Source organism: Symphalangus syndactylus, chromosome 8 (assembly GCF_028878055.3).
Source record: "Symphalangus syndactylus isolate Jambi chromosome 8, NHGRI_mSymSyn1-v2.1_pri, whole genome shotgun sequence".
Classification (NCBI taxonomy): Eukaryota; Metazoa; Chordata; class Mammalia; order Primates; family Hylobatidae; genus Symphalangus; species Symphalangus syndactylus.
The window spans coordinates 72,903,065-72,926,297 of NC_072430.2; positions in this window are offsets into that span (position 1 = coordinate 72,903,065).

Below are 23,233 nucleotides of genomic sequence, written 5' to 3' on the forward strand. Positions count from 1 at the left end.
TCTCAAGTCTACCCTTGGAACTCTTGTTGCTGACATTATCTAATTCATCCTATTAACTTCCCTGTGGTAGACAGGTGCCATTATTTATTACTAGACCATTATAGGAGAAATGGGGGTACTGAGCCTAGAAAAGCTTCTAATTCCTCCATGGAACAGACTGAGTCCTGTCATCCTCTCACCCCACTGTTTCCATCATTTATTTCCTTCCAGGAAAGGAAAGGAGAGAAGGAAAATAGCTTTCTGCTTTTCTCAGGAGTCTGAAATCTCCAAGGGAGCAGATTTCAGGGTCCACATTTGTCTTTTTTCCTGAATTTTGGCTGTCTTCATCTTTTCCTATTTTTCCCCCTCCTTCTTGTGGGTCTTATTGTGAAAGGAAGGACTCTTTCCCCTCCTCTTCTTTCTTCCGCCCTCCCCAGTTTACCATTTTTTTTTCCTTTTACCTCTCCACTGTGGCCTGTTGACCTCCCCACAGAGTTACAAAAGTAAAATCCTTGAAGAGATGCTGCTGTGGGAATGTTAATGAGCCTTCCCCACAAAGGGGCAAAGACTTTACTTCACTGAGTTGGAAAAAAGCCCCTTTGAAAAGGGGTTTCTGTGTGTGGTGAAGTGGAGAGGGGAGGGGAAGGAGAGGGATAGAGGGAAAAGAAGGGAGGGAGGGAAAAAGAGCAAGAGAATGAAAGGAGACAGAGAAATAGGAGACACTCAAACTTAATACTAGAAGAGAATATTAAAAATAACACCACCATTTTTCTTTTTTCAATTTGTAATCTAATTTTTGGAAAATGTTCCTTGGTCTTTTGACCTTGTAAACTCAGGGCTTACATTCCCAAGAAGCTGAAGAGAGCATGGGAGATAATAAAAGATAGGAAAAAGGGACTTATCTTGGCACCCCACCCCCAGTTTCTTCCCATATACAGGAGCCAGAGCTAGAGAGGCTCTGGGGTGGTTGGGAGGGGTGTGTAATATTCTAGATTGGGGGAACTGCTGGTGAAGACGGGCTGTTTTTTCTGGATTTGTGGTTCATTCTTATGATATTTTCTAATTCTATCAACATTTCTTATTTTGGCTTCCCTATTGGGTGTTGGTCTAATGATTTATCTATCTTCAGGAATAGTTTACGGCATTGCTGAGGGGTTTATGTCAAGGGGCCAATTTTCAAGCCAGGCCACTTGAGCACAATCTCTGCTTCCTTCATTTGTGCACACAGGTTGCCTCTGGATTAGTTAAAATGAATGTTAAGGTATTTGGGTGTCAAAATTAAATCCTTAAAAAAAAAGATATGTTGTTGCTTTTCATTTTTTTTATGCTCGTCTTCTATGTGATGGTATCTTGTTGCTTTTTTTTTTTTTTTTGAGACAGAGTTTCGCTCTTGTTGCCCAGGCTGGAGTGCAATGGAGAGATCTCCGCTCACTGCAACCTTTGCGTCCCAGGTTCAAGCAATTCTCCTGCCTCAGCTTCCCGAGTAGCTGGGATTACAGGCATGTGCCACCATGCCTGGCTAATTTTGTATTTTTAGTAGAGATGGGGTTTCTCCATGTTGGTCAGGCTGGTCTCGAACTCCTGACCTCAAGTGATCTGCCCGCCTCGGCCTCCCAAAGTGCTAGGATTATAGGCATGAGCCACTGCGCCCGGCTCTGGTTGCTTGCTATTTATTTATTTATTTATTTTTTTTTGTTGTTGAGATGGAGTCTGGCTCTGTCCGCCAGGCTAGAGTGCAGTGGCGCGATCTCGGCTCACTGCAAGCTCTGCCTCCCGGGTTCACGCCATTCACCTGCCTCAGCCTCCCAAGTAGCTGGGACTACAGGCACCCGCTACCACGCCCGGCTAATTTTTTGTATTTTCAGTAGAGACAAGGTTTCACCGTGTTAGTCAGGATGGTGTCGATCTCCTGACCTCATGATCCGCCCGCCTCGACCTCCCAAAGTGCTAGGATTACAGGCGTGAGCCACCGCACTCGGCCTTCTTGTTGCTTTTTAAAGAAACCTGGGCCGGGTTCAGTGGCTCACACCTGTAATCCTAGCACTATGGGAGGCCAAGGTGGGCGGATCACGAGGTCAGGAGATCGAGACCATCCTGGCCAATATGGTGAAACCCCGTCTTTACTAAAAATACAAAAATTAGCTGGGCGTGGTAGCGCGTACCTGTAGTCCCAGCCACTCGAGTTGCTGAGGCAGAAGAATCGCTTGAACCCAGGAGGCAGAGACTGCAGTGAGCCAAGATCACATCACTGCACTCCAGCCTGGGCGACAGAGCAAGACTCTGTCTCAAAAAAAAAAAAAAAAGAAAGAAAAGAAAAAAGAAAGCTGGCCAGGTGCAGTGGCTTATGTCTATAATCCCAGCAATTTGGGAGGCTGAGGCGGGTGGATCACTTGAGTTTAGGAGTTCGAGACCAGCCTGGGCAACATGGCAAAACTCTGTTGCTACAAAAACATACTGAAAATTAGCCAGGTGTGGTGGCGCATGCCTGTAGTCCCAGCTACTCAGGAGGTTGAGGTGGGAGGATCACCTGAGCCCAGGAGGTCAAGGCTTCTATGAGCCGTGATCAGTGATCAAACCGGTACACTCCAGCCTGGGTGGAGTGAGAACCTGTCTCAGAAAATAAAATAGCCGGGCGTGGTGGCTCACGCCTGTAATCCCAGCACTTTGGGAGGCCGAGGCGGGCGGATCACAAGGTCAGGAGATCGAGACCATCCTGGCTAACGTGGTGAAACCCCGTCTCTACTAAAAATACAAAAAAATTATCCGGGTGTGGTAGCAGGTGCCTGTAGTCCCAGCTACTTGGGAGGCTGAGGCAGGAGAATGGCGTGAACCTGGGAGGCTGAGCTTGCAGTGAGCCGAGATCGCGCCACTGCACTCCAGCCTCGGGGAGAGTGAGACTCCATCTCAAAAAAAAAAAAAAAAAAATAAAATAAAATAGAATAGTAAAATAAAATAAAAATGTTAGTCGTTGTATTTGACTCTCAGAGTTTCCTACATGCTGTTTTGTGGTATCAGCCCAACACCCCAGTTAAAGAAGCCAGGAACTGTGAAGAGCAAGGAGAAGGTGATTGGAGTGACATCTCAGGAAGAGAAAGATGAGGAGCCAGTCAAGAATGCTTATTGCCAGAGCTCTCTACTCTCTTTTGGTCTAGTGACTCCCAAACACCACAATCGAATGGGGAATTTATGGAGAATTCACATTCCTGGGCTCCCCCACAGATTTACTTAATCAGAATCTCTAGGGGTGGAGCCTAAGATATTTAAACAAGCTCTTGAATGATCCCTTTGCAGAGTTAAATTTGAAACAACTATGTTTGACTGGTTTTGGGTACCCATGAACCAAGCGCTCCCTGTGGACCAAATACATAACATGCTTCACAAATGTGTGTACTGCCTTTAGCCAAATGCTTTGATGTTGTTAATACACTTGGCCTGGTGCAGTGGCTCACGCTTGTAATCCCAGCACTTTGGGAGGCCCAGGCAGGTGGATCACGAGGTCAGGAGTTCAAGATCAGCCTGGACAAGATGGTGAAACCCCGTCTCTACTAAAAATACAAAAATCAGCTGGGTGTGGTGGCGGGCACCTGTAATCCCAGCTACTGGGGAGGCTGAGGCAGAGAATTGCTTGAACCTGGGAAGCAGGGGATGCCGTGAGCTGAGATCGTAACACTGCACTCCCGCCTGGGCAACAGAGGGAGACTCCATCTAAAAAATGCTTCTGGGCTGGGCTCGGTGGCTCACACCTGTAATCCCAGCACTTTGGGAGGCCAAGGCGGGCGGATCATCTGAGGCCAGGAGTTCAAGGTCAGCCTGGCCAAGATGGTGAAACCCGTCTCTACTAAAAATACAAAAATTAGCTGGGCGTGGTGGCGGGCACCTGTAATCCCAGCTACTTGGGAGGCTGAGGCAGGAGAATTGCCTGAACCCGGGAGGTGGAGGTCGCAGTGAGCTGAGATCTCAACATTGCACTTCAGCCTGGGCAACAAGAGCAAAACTCTGCCTCAAAAATAATAATAATAATAATAATAATAAATTTTTAAAAATGCTTCTGGCTGGGTGCAGTGGCTCACGCCTGTAATCCTAGCACTTTGGGAGGTATAGGCAGGCAGATCACCTGAGGTCAGGAGTTCGAGACCAGCCTGGCCAACATGGTGAAACTCCATCTCTACTAAAAATACAAAGATTAGCTGGGCGTGGTGGTGCATGCCCGTAATCCCAGCTACTCGGGAGGCTGAGGCAGGAGTATCACTTGAACCCAGGAGGCAGAGATTGCAGTGAGCCGAGATTGCGCCACTGCATTCCAGCCTGGGCGACAGAGTGAGACTCTGTCTCAAAAAAAGACAAAAACAAAAACAAACACAAAAACAAACAAAAACCTTCTAAGCTTCTAGGGGGTTTTTCCCTAAAAATAAAACGATAGTCATGAGGGAGGCCGGAGAACTTTTTGCCATTTCATTCAATGCCTTTTCTCTCAGGAAAACACTCTGCTCTTATTCTTCTTTTTCCAGTTTGTTTTCAGAAATGGAGGTATTGTGGAGGCATTTTCTCTATCTTCTGAAGCATTAGAATCCTATGATCTCATGACTTGATTTAACTGCAAGAGAAATGAGCTAGGAATCTAGAAACACATGTACTGTTTCAGTTGATAATAATCATAGCTGTGGTGCATTCTGTGCACCCTGCCCTTTGAACACATAATCTCATTAAATCTTTAAAATAATTTTGCAAAGGGAGTGTTATATAGTCCCCATCTCATGCATGGAGAACACCCCAATTTACAAATAAGGAAACTGAGGCTTAGAGAGGCAATATAGCTTAATAGCTCAAGGTCTTGTAGCTGATAAAGAGCAGGGTTCAAATTTGTGCAAGCAATGCCTGATTGGACAGCCTATGTTTTTTTCACACAATTTAATACTTTATTGCCATCCTGGTGATTTCTGCTTCTGTTATGGGCCTTGCCTTCTGGCTGCAAACCTGGAGGATAACTTAAAATTACAGATTGCAAAGAAAATTTGAAGATCTACAAAGTCAACATTTACTAAAATTATGGATCTTATAATAACATATACTGTCACATGGTCTTTGTCTTGCTAGCATTAAGGAAGTGAGAGAATAAAGAGTTAGGGTAAAGCGCCCTTTGCAAAACTTTCCTAAATAAGAAAGCCTTGGCAAACAACCTCTGGTCTTATTAGATGATTTCCGCCTAACCTCTTTCAGGTGGCAGTTGCCATGGTGTTTTAGGGGAAGAGGGAGGGAGTGAAGATCAAGAAGGGTCATTCAGACTGAGTGTTGTCTGGTGTTTCTTTTCAGAGTTCATTCGGCAGAAGATGGAAGGAATTTAAACATTCAGAGGAGCAATGATAGACTTTATTCTTTTTGCTTTTCTTCATTTTTCCACTTCTCATTCCTCATGTTAAATATAAGGGAATCAGAAGTATGTAAAGAGGACAAGGTGGTCGGACAGGAAAGGGAGGTTGTGGGGGAAGGGCCAAGAGCCTAGCAGCCAGTGGGAGAAGGATAGAGAGGTGGCAGGGAGTTGGCGGGGAGAGAGAGAGTGCTTTCAAGGGATAAATTATAAGGATAATTTGTTAAAGTTCTGGAGATCCTAAGGTTGGTCATTAGAAAAAAAAATCCTCAGAGGGTGGGGATCAAGTAGAAACCATAGCATGAGGAGAGAGGACAATAAGAAAGGCAAAAAACCACAAAAAGAGAAACAGAGCAATCAAAAAGGAAAACAAATCAATGATGGGAAAGAAAGAGTTAAATGGCAGAGGCAAGTCTTTGGAGGAACTGGAACATATGGGTTGAAGTATGACAGAAAATATGAGTAATTGATAACTTATAATAGAAATGAGGTCAGAGCATCCAGGAGAAACATTTAAGAAGAGAAACAGGCCAGCTGGGCACGGTGGCTCATGCCTGTAATCCCAGCACTTTGAGAGGCCAAGGTGGGAGGATCACTTCAGGTCAGGAGTTCGAGACCAGCCTGGCCAACATGGTGAAACCTCGTCTCTACTATAAATACAAAAAAAAAAAAATTAGCTGGGTGTGGGGCACATGCCTGTAATAACAGCTACTCCGGAGGCTGAGGCAGGAGAATCTGGAACCCGGGAGGCAGAGGTTGCAGTGAGCTGAGATCATGCCATTGCACTCCAGCCTGGGCAACAGAGAGAGACTCGGTCTCAAAAAAAAAAAAAAAAAAGAAAAGAAGAGGAACAGGCTGGGCACTGGGCACGGTGGCTCATACTTGTAATCCCAGCACTTTGGGAGGAGGAGGCAGGTAGATCACCTGAGTTGGGGAGTTTGAGACCAGCCTGACAAACATGAAGAAACTCTGTCTCTACTAAAAATGCACAATTAGCCAGGTGTGGCGGTGCATGCCTGTAATCCCATAGCTACTCAGGAGGCTGAGGCAGGAGAATCGCTTGAACCTGGGAGAGGGAGTTTGTGGTGAGCTGAGATTGCGCCATCGCACTCCAGCCTGGGCAACAAAAGCGAAACTCCGTCTCAAAAAAAAAAAAACACACACACACACACACAAAAACAAAACAAACAAACAAACAAAAACCTTTTAGTGAGTTAATAATCCATTCCCCATTTTAGAGATCATTCCAGGAAAGAGATACTGAGAAAATTCTTGATGATGTCTAATTAATTCCTAATTATATTTTAAGTGAAAATTATTTCAATATGCCCTTGATTGAGTTTATTCATTTACATTTACTTAGTTCAACAGATTTTGTTGGGCACCTCCTGTGTGCTAAGTACATAGTATATGATGGGAAATGAAACAGATTCTGCCCTGATGATTATTATACCACCATTTTATAATTATTTGGACTTCATTCTTTCTTTTTTTTTTTTGAGACGGAGTCTTGCTCTGTTGCCCAGGCTGGAGTGCAGTGGCATGATCTCAGCTCACTGCAAGCTCTGCCTCCCGGGTTCACACCATTCTCCTGCCTCAGCCTCCCAAGTAGCTGGGACTACAGGCACCCACCACCACGCCCAGCTAATTTTTGTATTTTTAGTAGAGACGGGGTTTCACCTTGTTAGCCAGGATGGTCTCGATCTCCTGACCCCGTGATCCTCCCGCCTTGGCCTTCCAAAGTGCTGGGATTACAGGCGTGAGCCACCGCGCCCAGCCTATTCTTTCTTTCTTTATTTTTGGGACAGGGTCTCACTCTGTTGCCCAGGCTGGAGTGCAATGGCACAGTCTTGGCTCCCTGCAACTTCTGCCTCTCAGATTCAAGGGATTCTTGTGCCTCAGCCCCCCGAGTAGCTGGGATTACAGAAACACACCACCATGACCCACCAATTTTTTGTAGAGACAGAATCTCACTATGTTGCGAGGGCTGATCTCAAACTCCTGGGGTCAAGCGATCCTCTCACCTGGGTCTTCCAAAAGTGCTGGGATTACAGGCATGAGCCACCATGCTTGGCCCTGGACTTCATTCTTTTGGTGGTATCTCTTTGTGATTTTTATTGGCACAGTCCGGTAAAGTAAGTGTATTAGTCTGTTCTCACGCTGCTAATAACAACACAACTGGGACTGGGTTTTTGTTTTTTTTTTTTTTTGAGTTGGAGTCTCGCTCTGTCGCCCAGGCTGGAGTGCAGTGGTGCGATCTCAGCTCACTGCAAGCTCTGCCTCTTGTGAGACCCATTCACTATCACGAGAACAGCAGGGGAAAGACCCACCCCCATAGTTCAATCATCTTTCATCAGGTCCCTCTCATAACACGTGTGGATTATGGGAGCTACAAGATGAGGTTTGGGTGGGGACACAGAGCCAAACTGTATCATTCCACCCATGGTCCTTCTCAAATCTCTTATCTTCACATTTCACAACCAATCATGCCTTCCCAACCGTCCCCCAAAGTCTCAACTCATTTCAGCATTAATTCTAAAGTCCGTAGTCCAAAGTGTCATCTGAGACAAGGCAAGTCCCTTCTGTCTATGAGCCTGTAAAATCAAAAGCAAGTTAATTACTTCCTAGATACAATGAAGGTACAGGCATTGGGTAAATACACACATTCCAAATGGGAGAAATTGGTCAAAACAAAGGGGCTACAGGCCCCATGCGAGTCTGAAATCCAAGGGGACAGTCAAATCTTAAAGCTCCAGAATGATCTCCTTTGACTCCATGTCTCACATCCAGGTCATGCTGATGCAAGAGATGGGTTCCCACAGTCTTGGGCAGCTCTGCCCCTGTAGCCTTGCATGGTACAACCTCCCTCTCGGCTGCCTTCACAGGCTGGTGTTGAGTGTCTGCGGCTTTTCTTTTTTTTTTTTTTTGTAAGAGTCTTGCTCTGTCTCCCAGGCTGGAGTGCAGTGGCGCCATCTAAGCTCACTGCAAGCTCCGCCTCCCAGGTTCGCGGCATTCTCCTGCCTCTGCCTACCGTGTAGCTGGGACTACAGGCACCCACCACCACACTTGGCTAATTTTTTGTATTTTTAGTAGAGACAGGGTTTCACCTTGTTAGCCAGGATGGTCTTGCACTCCTGACCTCGTGATCCGCCCGCCTCGGCCTCCCAAAGTGCTGGGATTACAGGTGTGAGCCATCATGCCTGGCCCGCATCTGCGACTTTTCTAGGTGCATGGTGCAAGCTGTTGGTGGATCTACCGTTATGGCATCTGGAGGACGGTGGCCCTCTTTTCACAGCTCCACTAGGCAGTGCCCCAGTGAGGATTTTGTGTGTGGGCTTCTACCCCACATTTCCCTTCCACACCGCCCTAACAGAGGTTTCCCATGAGGACCCCGCCCCTACAGCAAACTTCTGCCTGGGCATCCAGGCATTTCCATACATCTTCTGAAATGTAGGCAGAGGCTCCCAAACCTCAATTCTTGACTTCCGTCCACTCACAGGCTCAGAATCACGTGGAAGCTGCCAAGGCTTGGTGCTTGCACCCTCTGAAGCCACAGCCTGAGCTCTCTGTTGGCTTCTTTCAGCCACGGCTCCATGGCTGGAGTGTCTGGGATGCAGGGCACCAAGTTCCTGGGCTGCGCAAGGTATGGGGACCCTGGGTCTGGCCCAGGAAACCACTTTTTTCTCCTAGGCCTTGGGGCTTGTGATGGGAGGGGCTGCCACACAGGTCTCTGACAAGCCTGGAGACATTTTCCTCATTGTCTTGGTGATTAACATTTGGCTCCTCATTACTTATGCAAATTTCTATAGGTGGCTTGAATTTCTCCTCAGAAAATGGGATTTTCTTTACTATTGCATTGTCAGGCTGCAAATTATACACATTTTTATGCTCTGTTTCCGTTTTGAAACACAATGCCCTTTTTTCTTTTTTGAGATGGAGTTTTGCTATTGTTGCCCAGGCTGGAGCGCAATTGCCTGATCTCTGCTCACCACAACCTCCGCCTTCTGGGTTCAAGTGGTTCTCCTGCCTCAGCCTCCCAAGTAGCTGGTATTACAGGTATACACCATCACGCCTGGTTAATTAATTAATTAATTAATTTTTTGAGATGGAGTCTCGCTCTGTCACCCAAGTTGGAGTGCAGTGGCGTGATCTCGGCTCACTGAAAGCTCCTCCTCCCGGGTTCACGCCATTCTCCTGCCTCAGCCTCTTGAGTAGCTGGGACTACAGGCGCCTGCCACCAAGCCCGGCTAATTTTTTGTATTTTTAGTAGAGACGGGGTTTCACCTTGTTAGCCAGGATGGTCTCGATCTCCTGACCTCGTGATCCACCCACCTCGGCCTCCCAAAGTGCTGGGATTACAGGCATGAGCCACCACGCCCGGCCACAGAATGCCTTTAACAGCACTCAAGTCACCTCTTGAATGCTTGGCTGCTTAGAAATTTCTTCCACCAGATACCATAAATTATCTCTCTCAAAGTCAAATTTCCACAAACCTCTAGGGCAGGGGCAAAATGCCACCAGTGTCTTTGGTAAAACATAACAAGAGTCACATTTACTCCAGTTCCAAACAAGTTTTTCATCTCCATCTGAGACTACCTCAGCCTGGATTTCATAGTCCATATCATTATCAGCATTTTGGTCAAAGCCATTAAACAAGTCTCTAGGAAGTTCCAAACTTTCCACATTTTCCTGTCTTCTTCTGAGCCCTCCAAACTGTTTCAACCTCTGCCTGTTACCCAGTTCCAAAGTTGCTTCCACATTTTTGGGTATCTTTTCAGCAGCACCCCACTCCCAGCACCAATTTACTGTATTAGTTTTTTCTCAATGCATCCGGTCTCTCTCACAACCTGTGGGAATTATGGGAACTACAAGATGAGATTTGAATAACACAGAGCTAAACCATATCAGTAAGCATTAATTAATTAATTAATTAATTAATTTATTTATTTATTTATTTATTTTTGAGATGGAGTCTCACTCTGGCTATCACCCTGGCTGGAGTGCAGTGGCATGATCTTGGCTCACTGCAACCTCTGCCACCTGGATTCAAGCAATTCTCCTGCCTCAGCTTCCCGAGTAGCTGGGATTACAGGTACCTGGCATGGCACCTGGCTAATTTTTGTATTTTTAGTATAGACAGGGTTTCACTGTTTTGACCAGGCTGCTCTTGAACTCCTGACCTCGTGATCCACCTGCTCAGCCTCCCGAAGTGTTGGGATTACAAGTGTGAGCCACCACGCCTGGCAGTAATCATTTTCTTTCCAGTCAATTAAAAAGTTTTTTTAATTAATTAATAAGTTTTATAGCTCATGAAGGAATGGAAATAATGATGACAATAATCATTATTTTAATACCCCTTTATATGAAACTGAGGCACCTAGGGTTTTTTTTTTTTTTTTTTTTGACGGAGTCTCACTCTGTTGCCCAGGCTGAAGTGCAATGGCATGATCTGGGCTCACTGCAACCTCTGCCTCCCACGTTCAAGTGATTCTCCTGCCTCAGCCTCCCGAGTAGCTGGGATTAAGGTGCCTGCCACCACACCCAGCTAATTTCTTGTATTTTTAGTAGAGACGGGGTTTCACCATGTTGGCCAGGCTGGTCTTGAACTCCTGACCTCGTGATTTGCCTGCCTTGGCCTCCCAAAGTGCTGGGATTATAGGCGTGAGCCACTACACCTGGCCATTTTTTTTTTTTAAGATGGAGACTTTTTTTTTTTGAGATAGAGTCTTGCTCTGTCACCCAGGCTGGAGTGCAGTGGCTCAATCTCAGCTCACTGCAAGCTCCGCCTCCCGGGTTCACGCCATTCTCCTGCCTCAGCCTCTCCGAGTAGCTGGGACTACAGGCGCCGGCCACCACGCCCGGCTAATTTTTTGTATTTTTAGTAGAGATGGGGTTTCACCGTGGTCTCGATCTCCTGACCTCGTGATCCGTCCGCCTTGGCCTCCCAAAGTGCTGGGATTACAAGCCTGAGCCACCGCACCCGGCCTGCTCTTGTTGCCCAGGCTGGAGTGCAATGGTGTGATTTCAGCTTACTGCAACCTCTGCCTTCTGGGTTTAAACGATTCTCCTGCCTCAGCCTCCTGAGTAGCTGGGATTCCAGGTGCCCCTCACCACACCTAGCTAATTTTTTATTTTTTTTGAGACAGAGTCTTGCTCTGTCACCCAGGCTGGAGTGCAGTGGCATGATCTTGGCTCACTGCAAGCTCTGCCTCCGGGGTTCTCCTGCCTCAGCCTCCCAAGAAGCTGGGACTACAGGAGCCCGCCACCATGCCTGGCTATTTTTTTGTATTTTTAGTGGAGACGGGGTTTCACCGTGTTAGCCAGGTCTCAATCTCCTGACCTCGTGATCCGCCTGCCTCAGCCTCTCATAGTGCTGGCATTACAGGCGTGAGCCGCCATGCCCGGCCTCATGCCTAGCTAATTTCTGTATTTTTATTTTTATTTATTTTTTATTTTATTTATTTATTTATTTTTGAGACAGTGTCTGGAGTGCCCTGGCGCGAACTTGGCTCACGGCAAGCTCCGCCTCCCGGGTTTGCGCCATTCTCCTGCCGCAGCTTCCCAAGTAGCTGGAACTACAGGCGCCTGCTACTGCGCCCGGCTAATTTTTTTGTATTTTCAGTTGAGACAAGGTTTCACCATGTTAGCCAGGATGGTTTCGATCTCCTGACCTCGTGATCTGCCCGCCTTGGCCTCCCAAAGTGCCGGAATTACAGGCGTGAACCACCGCGCCCGGCAATTTTTGTATTTTTAGTAGAGACGGGGTTTCACCATGTTTGTCTTCTTTTGAGACTCAGTCTTCCTGTGTCACCCAGGGTGCAGTGCAGTGGCAAGATCTCAGCTCACCTCAATGTCCACCTTCTAGGTTCAAGTGAATCTCCTTCCTCAGCCTCCCGAGTAGCTGGGGATTACAGGCATGCGCCACCACACCCGGCTAATTTTGTGTTTTTATTCTTTTATTTTTATTTTCTCCATGTTGGTCAGGTTGGTCTTGAACTCCCCCACCCTCTTCAACCTCCCAAAGTGATTACAGGTGTGAGCCACAGCGCCTGGCCATGTGATGCTTTTTTTTTTTTTTTTTTTGAGATAGAGTCTCTCTCTGTTGCCCAGGGTAGAGTGCAGTGGTGCGATCTTGGCTCACTGCAACCTCCGCCTCCCAGGTTCGAGCAATTCTCCTGCCTCAGCCTCCTGAGTAGCTGAGATTACAGGTGCACGCCACCACATCTGGCTAATTTTTGTATTTTTAGTAGAGACGGTGTTTCACCATGTTGGTCAGGCTGATCTCGAACTCCTGACCTCGTGATCCACCTGCCTCGGCCTCCGAAAGTGCTGGGATTTCAGGTGTGAGCCACCGCGCCCGGCCCATGTGATGCTTTTTAAGAGATCCCAACAGGCAAGCCAGGAAGGCAGCCGATGATATGTAGAAATTGCTGGAGGCAGTGACAGTTGATGGCAGAAGGTTCTTTTGGAAGCAGATGGGAAAGAGTACCTGATAGTGATTATGAACAGGGTGGCTGGGCCACGGGGAAGTTAGACTCAAAGTTTAGGATCACTGGATTTGGTAGAAGAAAGTGGGGATTGTAGGGCAAGGACTTAATGACTACATTGTGTGTCTATGAAATTTAGGACTACATTTTCCTTATTTGATTCAATGACCTCTGCTCCCATCTTTTGGTCAAGGGATATTACCAGGATGTCTGTGTGTGTTTCCAAAAAATTGGATGGAAAACTTGAAGAAAAGAGAGGGGAAGGAGAGAGACCTGAGAGAAATAGGCCTGTTACTCAAGATAAATTATTCTTTCCATTACCTACCCCTGTCTCTCCCTTCCAAACATCTACTATCCTTCCATACACACCATTTGTAATCTGATTACAGGTGCCTGCCACCGCACCTGATTAATTTTTGTATTTCTAGTAGAGATGGTGTTTCACCATGTTGGCCAGGCTTGTCTCGAACTTCTGCGCTCAAATGATTCCTCCACATTGGCCTCCCAAAGCGCTGGGGTTACAGACATGAGACACTGCACCTGGCCTCATCAGATTCTTGAAACAAACCTAGGGGTCGGGTGCAGTGGCTCACGCCTGTAATCCCAGCACTTTGAGAGGCCGAGGTGGGTGGATCATGAGGTCAGGAGTTGGAGACCAGCCTGACCAACATGGTGAAACCCCGTCTCTACTAAAAATACAAAAATTAGCCGGGTGTGGTGGTGCGTGCCTGTAATCCCAGCTACTCAGGAGGCTGAGGCAATAAGAGTGAAACTCCATCTCAAAAAAAAAAAAAAAAAAACTAAATAATAATAATAATTGATGCTGTTATTATCCAAATGAACAAAACCACTAAACTAGCATCAGTTGAACCCAAGAGGCAGAGGTTGTGTGAGCCGAGATCGTGCCATTCCACTCCAGTCTGGGCAACAAGAGTGAACTCTGTCTTAAAAAACAAAAACAAAAAAAACCAGTAGGCTGGGCACAGTTGCTCACACTTATAATCCTAGCACTTTGGGAGGCTGAGGTGGGAGGATTACGTGAGGCCTGGAATTCAAGACCAGGCTGGGCAAAATAGCAAGACCTCGTCTCTACAAAAAATACCTACTGGGCATCCACTCTATGCCAGCTGGGCATGAAGCATGTGAATATAACTTCATATCCTTTCCACCCTCCAAGAATTTATATTGAAAGTCTACTTGACAAATAGAACTCATATGACATACATTTTCATTTTTAGTGGAAAAATCATCGAACTTGGGTTCTAGTCAAATTCTTTCTATTCCCCGTTAAATCCCCTTGGGGCCAGGCATGGTGGCTCATGCCTGTAATCCTAGCACTTTGAGAGGCCAAGGCAGGAGGATTGCTTGAACTCATAGTATGAGACCAGCCTGAGAAACATAGTGAGACTTTATCTCTACTCAAAAAAAAAAAAAAAAAAAAAAAGGCCAGGCACGGTGGCTCATGCCTGTAATTCTAGCACTATGGGAAGACAAAGCGGGCAGATGACTTGAGGCCAAGCGTTCAAGACCACCCTGGGTAACATGGTGAAACCCTATCTCTAGTAAAAATACAAAAATTAGCCCGGCCTCAGGGTGCACGCCTGTTATCCCAGCAGCTCGGGAGACTGAGGCAGGAGAATCGCTTGAACTTGGGAAGTGGAGGTTGCAGTGAGCCAAGATCGTGCCACTGCACTCCAGCCTGGGCAATAGAATGAGACTCCTCAGGCCGGGCGCGGTGGCTCACGCTTGTAATCCCAGCACTTTGGGAGGCTGAGGCGGGCGGATCACGAGGTCAGGAGATCGAGACCACGGTGAAACCCCGTCTCTACTAAAAATACAAAAAAAAATTAGCCGGGCGTCGTGGCGGACGCCTGTAGTCCCAGCTACTCGGAGAGGCTGAGGCAGGAGAATGGCGTGAACCCGGGAGGCGGAGCTTGCAGTGAGCTGAGATTGCGCCACTGCACTCCAGCCTGGGTGACAGAGCGAGACTCCGTCTCAAAAAAAAAAAAAAAAAGAATGAGACTCCTCAGAAAAAAAAAAAAAAAAAAAAATTATCCAGGCATGGTGGCAGCCTGTAGTTTCAGGTACTTGGAAGTCTGAGATAGGAGGATCACTTGAGCCTGGCAGATTGAGGCTACAGTGAACAGTGATCACACCACTGCACAATCCCCTTAGGAATTTTCCCAAGTGTTTACCTCTCAGACCTCAATCTGCATTGATGGAATTAGACCCAATGATTTTCTTACCCAGCTTTAACACTTTGTGCTTGTATATGCGTATGTGAACATCTATATCAATCAACAAGATACATCTATTGCAACAATTTCTACATAGGGTCCTACAATAATAAATCTATGATGGTAATTCTTTCTTTCTTTCTTTCTTTTCTTTCTCTCTTTCTTTCTTTCTTTTCTTTCTCTCTTTCTTTCTCTCTTTCTTTCTCTCTTTCTCTCTTTCTTTCTCTTTCTTTCTTTCTTTCTTTCTCTTTCTTTCTTTCTTTCTTTCGTCTCTCTCTCTCTCTCTTTCTTTTTCTTTCTTCTTTTTTTTTTTTTGACAGGGTCTCACTCTGTTGCCCAGGCTGGAGTGCAGTGGTACAATCTCCGCCTCCTGGGCTCAAGTGATCCTCCCACCTCAGCCTCTCAACCTCAGCCCCCTGAGTAGCTGGGACCACAGGTGCATGCCACCATGCCCACCTAATTTTTGTAGGGCCAGGGTTTTGCCATATTGGCCAGGCTGGTCTTGCACTCCTGGACTTAAGTGGTCTGCCCACCTCGGCCTCCCAAAGTGTGATTACAGGTGTGAGCCACCTCACATGGCCCCGATGGTCATTTCTAAACCATTACTTAAGACGAAGTCTAGAGTCAAAGTTGAAAAATTTCTGAGGAAGGAATGCCCCAGAGACTGCTTTTCTCTGATATTAGAACAAGTCCTTGTCATTTATTTGGCGAATATTGGAGGAAGTAGGTGGCCCGCATTTATTTATGAGGTAGGTAGAATAAAACTATGCACTTCTCAATATAGAATGACACTCATGCTTATATAGAGAGGGACAGGAGGAGAGGGAGACTCAACCTGGACTCACTGCGTGGAATGCCAGAGTGAGATTCCGTTGCATTCTTTTTTTTTTTTTGAGACGGAGTCTCACTCTGTCGCCCAGACTGGAGTGCAGTGGCGCGATCTCGGCTCACTGCAAGCTCCGCCTCCCGGGTTCACGCCATTCTCCTGCCTCAGCCTCTCCAAGTAGCTGGGACTAAAGGCGCCCGCCACCACGCCCAGCTAATTTTTTGTATTTTTTAGTAGAGACGGGGTTTCACCGTGGTCTCGATCGCCTGACCTCGTGATCCGCCCGCCTCGGCCTCCCAAAGTGCTGGGATTACAAGCGTGAGCCACTGCGCCCGGCCTCCGTTGCATTCTTTACATTGTTGTGGGGGATCCTAATTATAGTTTAATTTGCATATTCAAATTTAACGTATTAAATTAAATTAAAATATGAAAGTCCATCAACAAACCTCAGGCCTGCTAACCTCTGTGACCTCCAGAAGTAAGTCCAATCAAAAACCAAAGCAGCTTAGACATTCATGATTCTGTATCTCCAGATGGCAGAATCACCTCAGGATTTAGCCCAGGCCATAGAAATCCTTTCCTTCTTTTGGGACATAAGCTCCAAGGTAGATCTGCCAGTTTGTTACATTTTCAACAAACATTTGGCAGATGCATTTGAGATTTCACTTACCAGGCCTGCATTTAGCGGGAAAGTAGAATAAACGAGTAGACATTTCTCAACATAGAATCACATTCATGCTCGTATTAAGAGAGAGATGAGAGAACTGGGATGCTGGGGTTACAAAGGCAAATAAGACACGGGCCCTGCTTCTCCCTAGGAGGAGGGGCAATTTTGAACAGATAAAGATGATACAATATGAGAAACTGTCGTAAAGGTTTACGTAAAGTTCCCTGGGAAGAAGGGAGACTTGAATAATACTACCTGAGTGAACTGAAGAGATTTTCAGAGAGGAGGTCACATGTGAGATGGATGTTATGCGCAATATGGTTTAGATGAATAAAGAAATGGGGAGTCCAGTCACGGTGGCTCACGCCTGTAATCCCAGCACTTTGGGAGGCTGAGGCGGGAGGATCATTTGAGCCTATGGGTTTGAGACCAGCCTGGGCAACATAGCAAGGCCCTGTCTCTACAAAAAATACAAAAATTTGCCAGGTGTGGTGGCACATGCCTGTAGTCCCAGCTGTTCAGGAGGCTGAGGTGGGAGAATTGCTTGAGCCCAAGTGGTTGAGGCTGCAGTGAGCTATGATCAGGCCACTGCATTTCAGCCTGGGAGATAGAGCAAGACTCTGTCTCAAAAAAAAAAAAAAAAAAAGAGAAAAAAGAGTAGAAATGTATAGGGAAAGAAAGTTTGAAAAGAAGTTTGGGGCGAATGTAAAAGACCATTTATGCTATATTAACAAATTGAATATAATGAGAAGACATTGGAAGTTTTAAAGCAAAGAATATAGCTGTATTTTATTATTATTATTTTAATAATTTTATTTATTTATTTATTTTTGGAGACCATGTCTCACTCCATCACCCAGGCTGGAGTGCAGTGGCACAGTGTTGGCTCACTGCAACCTCTGCCTCCTGGGTTCACGTGATTCTCCTGCCTCAGCCTCCTGAGTAGCTGGGATTACAGGTGCCCACCACCATGCCTGGATAATTTTTTGTATTTTTAGTAGAGACAAAGTTTCACCATATTGGCCAGGCTGGTCCTGAACTCCTGGCTTCAAGTGATCCACCAGCCTTGGCCTCCCAAAGTACTGGGATTATAGGCGTGAGCTACTGCACCTGGCGTAGAGCTATATTTTAGAAGGTCAACCATTGAAAGTGTGGAAAATGATTTAAAATTGGAAAGAGACTGAATGGACAGAAGAGATACCAGAAATCCAGGCAAGAGACGAAGAGTGAGGCTGGGCATGGTTCATGCCTATAATCCCAGCACTTTATTTATTTATTTATGTATATATTTTTTGAGACAGAGTTCCACTCTTGTTGCCCAGGCTGGAGTGCAATGGCACGATCTCGGCTCACTGCAACCTCCACCTCCCAGGTTCAAGTGATTCTCCTGCCTCAGCCTCCCTAGTAGCTGGGATTGTAGGCATGTGCCACCATGCCCAGATAATTTTTTGTATTTTTAGTAGAGATGGGGTTTCTCCATGTTGGTCAGGCTGGTCTCGAACTCCCGACCTCAGCTGATCCGCCCACCTCGGCCTCCGAAAGTGCTGGGATTACAGGCGTGAGCCACTGCCCCTGGCTATTTTTATATTTTTTATAAAATAGAGACAGGGTCTCACTATGTTGCCCAGGCTGGTCTTGAACACCTGGGCTCAAGTGATCCTCCCACCTCAGTCTCCCAATGTGTTAGGATTACAGGGATTACAGGTGCCCCCCATCATGCCCAGCTAATCCAGGCTGGTCTTGAACTCCTGACCTCAGGTAATCCGCCTGCCTTGGCCTCCCAAAGTGCTGGGATTACAGGCATGAGCCACTGCGCCTGGCCACCAAGTTCACAACATTTGGTAGTTAATATTATTACACTGTTCTGCATAGAGAACAAGAGGTGAGTGCTATAAGCAATGCAGATCAACTATGTACAAGTTCAGAGGAAGGAAAGGCCATTTCCAGCTGGAGGGCAGTAGGGTGAGCAGATTAAATTAGAATCATGAAGAAGTCACTTACATTGGGGATTTCAAAAGAACACAAGGGCCGGGCGCGGGTGCCTGTAATCCCAGCACTTTGGGAGGCCGAGGGGGGTGGATCACGAGGTCAAGAGATTGAGACCATCCTGGCCAACATGGTGAAACCCCATCTCTACTAAAAATACAAAAATTAGCTGGGCGTGGTGGCGCACACCTGTAATCCCAGCTACTCAAGAGGCTGAGGCAGGAGAATCGCTTGAACCTGGGAGGCAGAGGTTGCGGTGAGCCAAGATCGTGCCGCTGCACTCCAGCCATGCCAGAGAGCGAGACTTTGTCTCAAAAAAAAAAAAAAAAAAAGTAAGATGAACATTTAGACGATAAAACTTAGAGAAGGCTTAGTGATCTGGAAGAAAGAAAGAAGCTTGTTACCTATCATTTGTAGAAGTGACAAGCAATAAAAATGTAAGCAAATAAGATAACTACAGAATGATAATTAAACAGGGTAGTGTGTCAGAAAGTGAAGAGGAAGAGTGGGGCTGGTGGTTAAGGAATTAGAGGGAAGACTTGATTCCATCTCAAGGTAGAAAGCTGTTCATATGCAGATCAACTGCTATCTGTGAATGGATACCCGAATATTGTCACAAACAAACTGAAATGCAAATACTCTTAGAAACTGGGGTATTAGTAATGCAAGTATGAAAAACATCTGATTTAAGCAGAACAACAACAACAAAACACCCTCACCATTCTTTGAATGACTTAATCTGTGAATGAAAACATTCACATCCTCATGATTTTGATGACAGGATAGATGATTTTTCTTTGTGCCGAGTTTGTTATCTCCAGCTGGAACTAAGTAAGGCTAGTCAAGGCCATCTGATTCTTATTGCTCATTCATTCATTCATTCAACCAATATTCTACCGAGAGCTTGCTGTATGCGGAGCTCTCAGTAAAATATTGCTTTGCCTGGGGAATGCAGTGGAGGTTTTTTCCTTGGAGTTCTCTTACTCCAAAGGGCTTTTGGAACAGGAGGACGCATGAGGAGAAACGGGCAGTTTCTGACACTTGTCTGCTGACGTTTTTGTTTTGTTTTGTTGAGACAGGGTCTTGCTCTGTTGCCCAGGCTGGCAAAAAGATAACGGCTCACTGTGGTCTTGAACTCCTGGGCTAAGGTGATCCTCCCATCGCAGCCTTCAGAGTAGCTGGGACTATAGGTGTGAGCCACCATGCCCAGCTAATTAAAACTTTTTTTTTGTGGAGATGGGATCTCCCTCTATTGCCCAGGTTGGTCTCGAACTCCTAGGCTCAAGTGATCCTCCTGCCTCATCCTCCAAGATGTCGGGATTACAGGTGTGAGCCATGGTGCCTAGCCTGTTGATTTTTTTTGGATAAGAGATAGAGAGGACCTGGTAATATACAAGGCCCAGAGTGTGTCCTAAGATGATCTATGGGGATAGAACAGAGTATCCCTGACTGAAGAGTTTTGGAAACTATTTTAATGTTCCCAAATTTTATTTGAACTAAAAAACATTGTCGGCCTTTCACATTTCTTTGTGCAGTCTACCTCACTACTGCTCCCCCGGCACCTGTTGGCCTCTTTTGCTATCCAAATTTACCAAATAAATCTTACCCCCCTTTTTACCCATCTGCTGTTCTTCACAGCTTGTCTTTGGGCTCAGCCCCAAGCCTGGAGGGGCAGTAAATGGATTCAGAGTTGCTGCTCAAACATGGATTCCCATGGAAACCAAACGACTGAGAAAACAAATAGGGAGGAAGAGGCAGCCACTGCCTGACCTCTTACCCTCCCCCTCCAAATTCTTTTCGCTTTTCGGCATGAAGGCAAGTGCTTATTTGTATAACTAGTAGAAGGACATAACCTGACCCCTCCCCCCACTCCCAAATTCTTTAAGAGCCTCTCGTTCGACAGTGAGTAAATGAAAGATAGTGGGACATCTCCACCTGGTGGTAGAAATGCCAAATTACCTAAGAACTTAATTAACAAGTGAAAGCCTGCAATACAGGCCAGTAAGTATACAAAGAAGTAACATTCAGATACAAAAATAAGATACAAAGAAGTAACATTCAGCAGCCACTCCTAGGAAACTGTTTAATTGTGATGCAGTTAGTACTTGTTCCTTCTCACATATACAGATTTAAATATCATCTTTATGTTGAATTTTTATTTTTTATTTTTATTTGCTTAAATTTTATTTATTTATTTATTTATTTATTTATTTATTTATTTATTTGCGATGGAGTCTTGCTCTGTCGCCCAGGCTGTAGTGCAGTGGTGCAATCTCGGCTCACTACAACCTCCGCCTCCTGAGTTCAAGCGCTTCTCCTGTCTCAGCCTCCTGAGTAGCTGTGGATTACAGGCACCTGCATTATGCCTGGCTAATTTTTGTATTTTTGTAGAGACAGGGTTTCACCATGTTGGCCAGGCTGGTCTTGAATTACTGACCTCAGGTGCCTCAGCCTCCCAAAGTGCTGGGATTACAGGTGTGAGCCACCACACCTGGCTGAATTTTTTTTTTGCATCCAATTCAAATATGGGAACATGAGGTTTAGTCTTATCTCTCTCAACTCCACATCAGATTTTTTTTTTTTTTTTTTTTTTTTTTTTTTTTTTTTTTTTTTTTTTTTGAGACGTAGTCTCACTCTGTCAACCAGGCTGGAGTGCAGTGGTGCAATCTCAGCTCACTGCAACCCCTACCTCCCGGGTTCAAGCGATTCTCCTGCCTAAGCCTCCTGAGTAGCTGGGACTACTACAGGCACACGCCACCATGCCCAGCTAACTTTTGGATTTTTAGTAGAGATGGGGTTTCACCATGTTGACCAGGCTGGTCTCAAACTCCTGACCTCAGATGATCCACCTGCCTTAGCCTCCCAAAGTGCTGGGATTACAGGCGTGAGCCACTGGGCCCAGCCATATTAGATATTTTTTTATCTGAACGTCATGCTGTTGCTACAGATTCAGTGGAGTTGGACAGTACTTTTCTCTTCCCTTCCTTTCCCTTCCATTGGGTAGCATTTGCTGGCTTACAAAGGAAAAGCAGAAGCTTTGCTCCACTGTCTTGTCTTGTCTTTTTTCTTTTCTTTTTTTTTTCTTTTCGTCTTCTTTTCAGTCTCACTCTGTCACCCAGGCTGGAATGCAGCCGTGTTATCATGGATGGCTTACTGCAGCCTCTAATTACCTGGCTTGAGCAATCCTCCCACCTCAGCCTTCTGAGTAGCTGGGACTACAAGTGCACACTACCATACCCAGTTAATTTTACTTTTTTTTTTTTTGAAATAGTCTCACTCTGCCACCGAGGCTGGAGTACAGTGGCATGATCTTGGCTCACTGCAACCTCTGCCTCCCGGGTTCAAGAGATTCTCCTGTTTCAGCCTCCAGAGTAGCTGAGATTGCAGGTGCGCACCATGGTGCCTGGCTAATTTTTGTATTTTTAGTAGAGACAGGGTTTCGCCATGTTGGTCAGTCTGGTCTTGAACTCCTGACCTCATGTGATCCACCCACCTCAGCCTCCCAAAGTGTTGGGATTACAGGTGTGAGCCACTGCGCCTGGCCTTTCTTTCTTTTTTTAAAGACAGATCACAAGGTAGTGGCCCATGCCTGTAATCCCAGCACTTTGGGAGGCTGAGGAGGGGGGATTGCTTGAGCTCAGGAGTTCGAGACCAGCCTGGCCAATGTGGCAAAACCCCATTCTATGAAAAATACAAAAATTAGCCGGGCATGGTGGCAGGCATCTGTAATCCCAGCTACTCTGGTGGCTGAGTCAGGAGAATCACTTGAACCCAGGAGGCAGGGGTTGCGTTGAGAGGAGATCAAGCCACTGCCCTCCAGCCTGGGTGACAGAGTGAGACTGTCTCAAAAAACAAAAACAAAATTATAAAAAAGAGAAGCTCAACAACTGATTTTTTTTTTTCCCAGCATGAATGCTTTTATATTGAGGAAAAAGAAGTCACTTAAAATTTTTTTTAAAAGAAGGGTATACTAAAAATACAAAAATTAGCTGGATGTGATGGCCCTCTACTGTAGTCTCGAGTACTCAGGAGGCTGAGATGGGAGGACTGCTTGAGCCCAGGAGGTCGAGGCTGCAGCCCACAACATTCCAGTCTGGGTGAGAGAGCAAGACCCTGTCTAAAGAAAACAAAAACAGACAAACAAACAAAAATGAGTGGAATTGTTCCCTTTAACCCCCAGTTCATACGTTGAAGCCCTAACCCCCAATGTGATTATATTTGAAGACAGGCCTCTAAGGAGGTAATTAAAGTTAAATGATGTCATGAGGGTAGGGCCCTAATCCAATTTGACTGGTGTTTCGTTTATTTGTTTGTTTGAGACAGAGTCTTGCTCTGTTGCCCAGGCTGGAGTGCAGTGGCGCGATCACTGCTCACTGGGTTTGTGCGATTCTCCTGCCTCAGTCTACTGAGTAGCTGGAACAACAGACATACACCACCACGCCCAGCTAATTTTTGTATTTTTAGTAGAGACGGGGTCTCTCCATGTTGGCCAGGCTGGTCTCGAACTCCTGACCTCAGGTGGTCCGCCTGCTTCGGCCTTCGAAAGTGCTGGGATTACAGGCATGAGCCACTGTGCCCAGCCTGATTAGCTTTTTTATTCATTTTTATTTTTTGTTATTTTTTTTAAATAATTTTTTTAAATTTTTGAGATGGAGTCTGGCTCTTGTCGCCCAGGCTGGAGTGCAA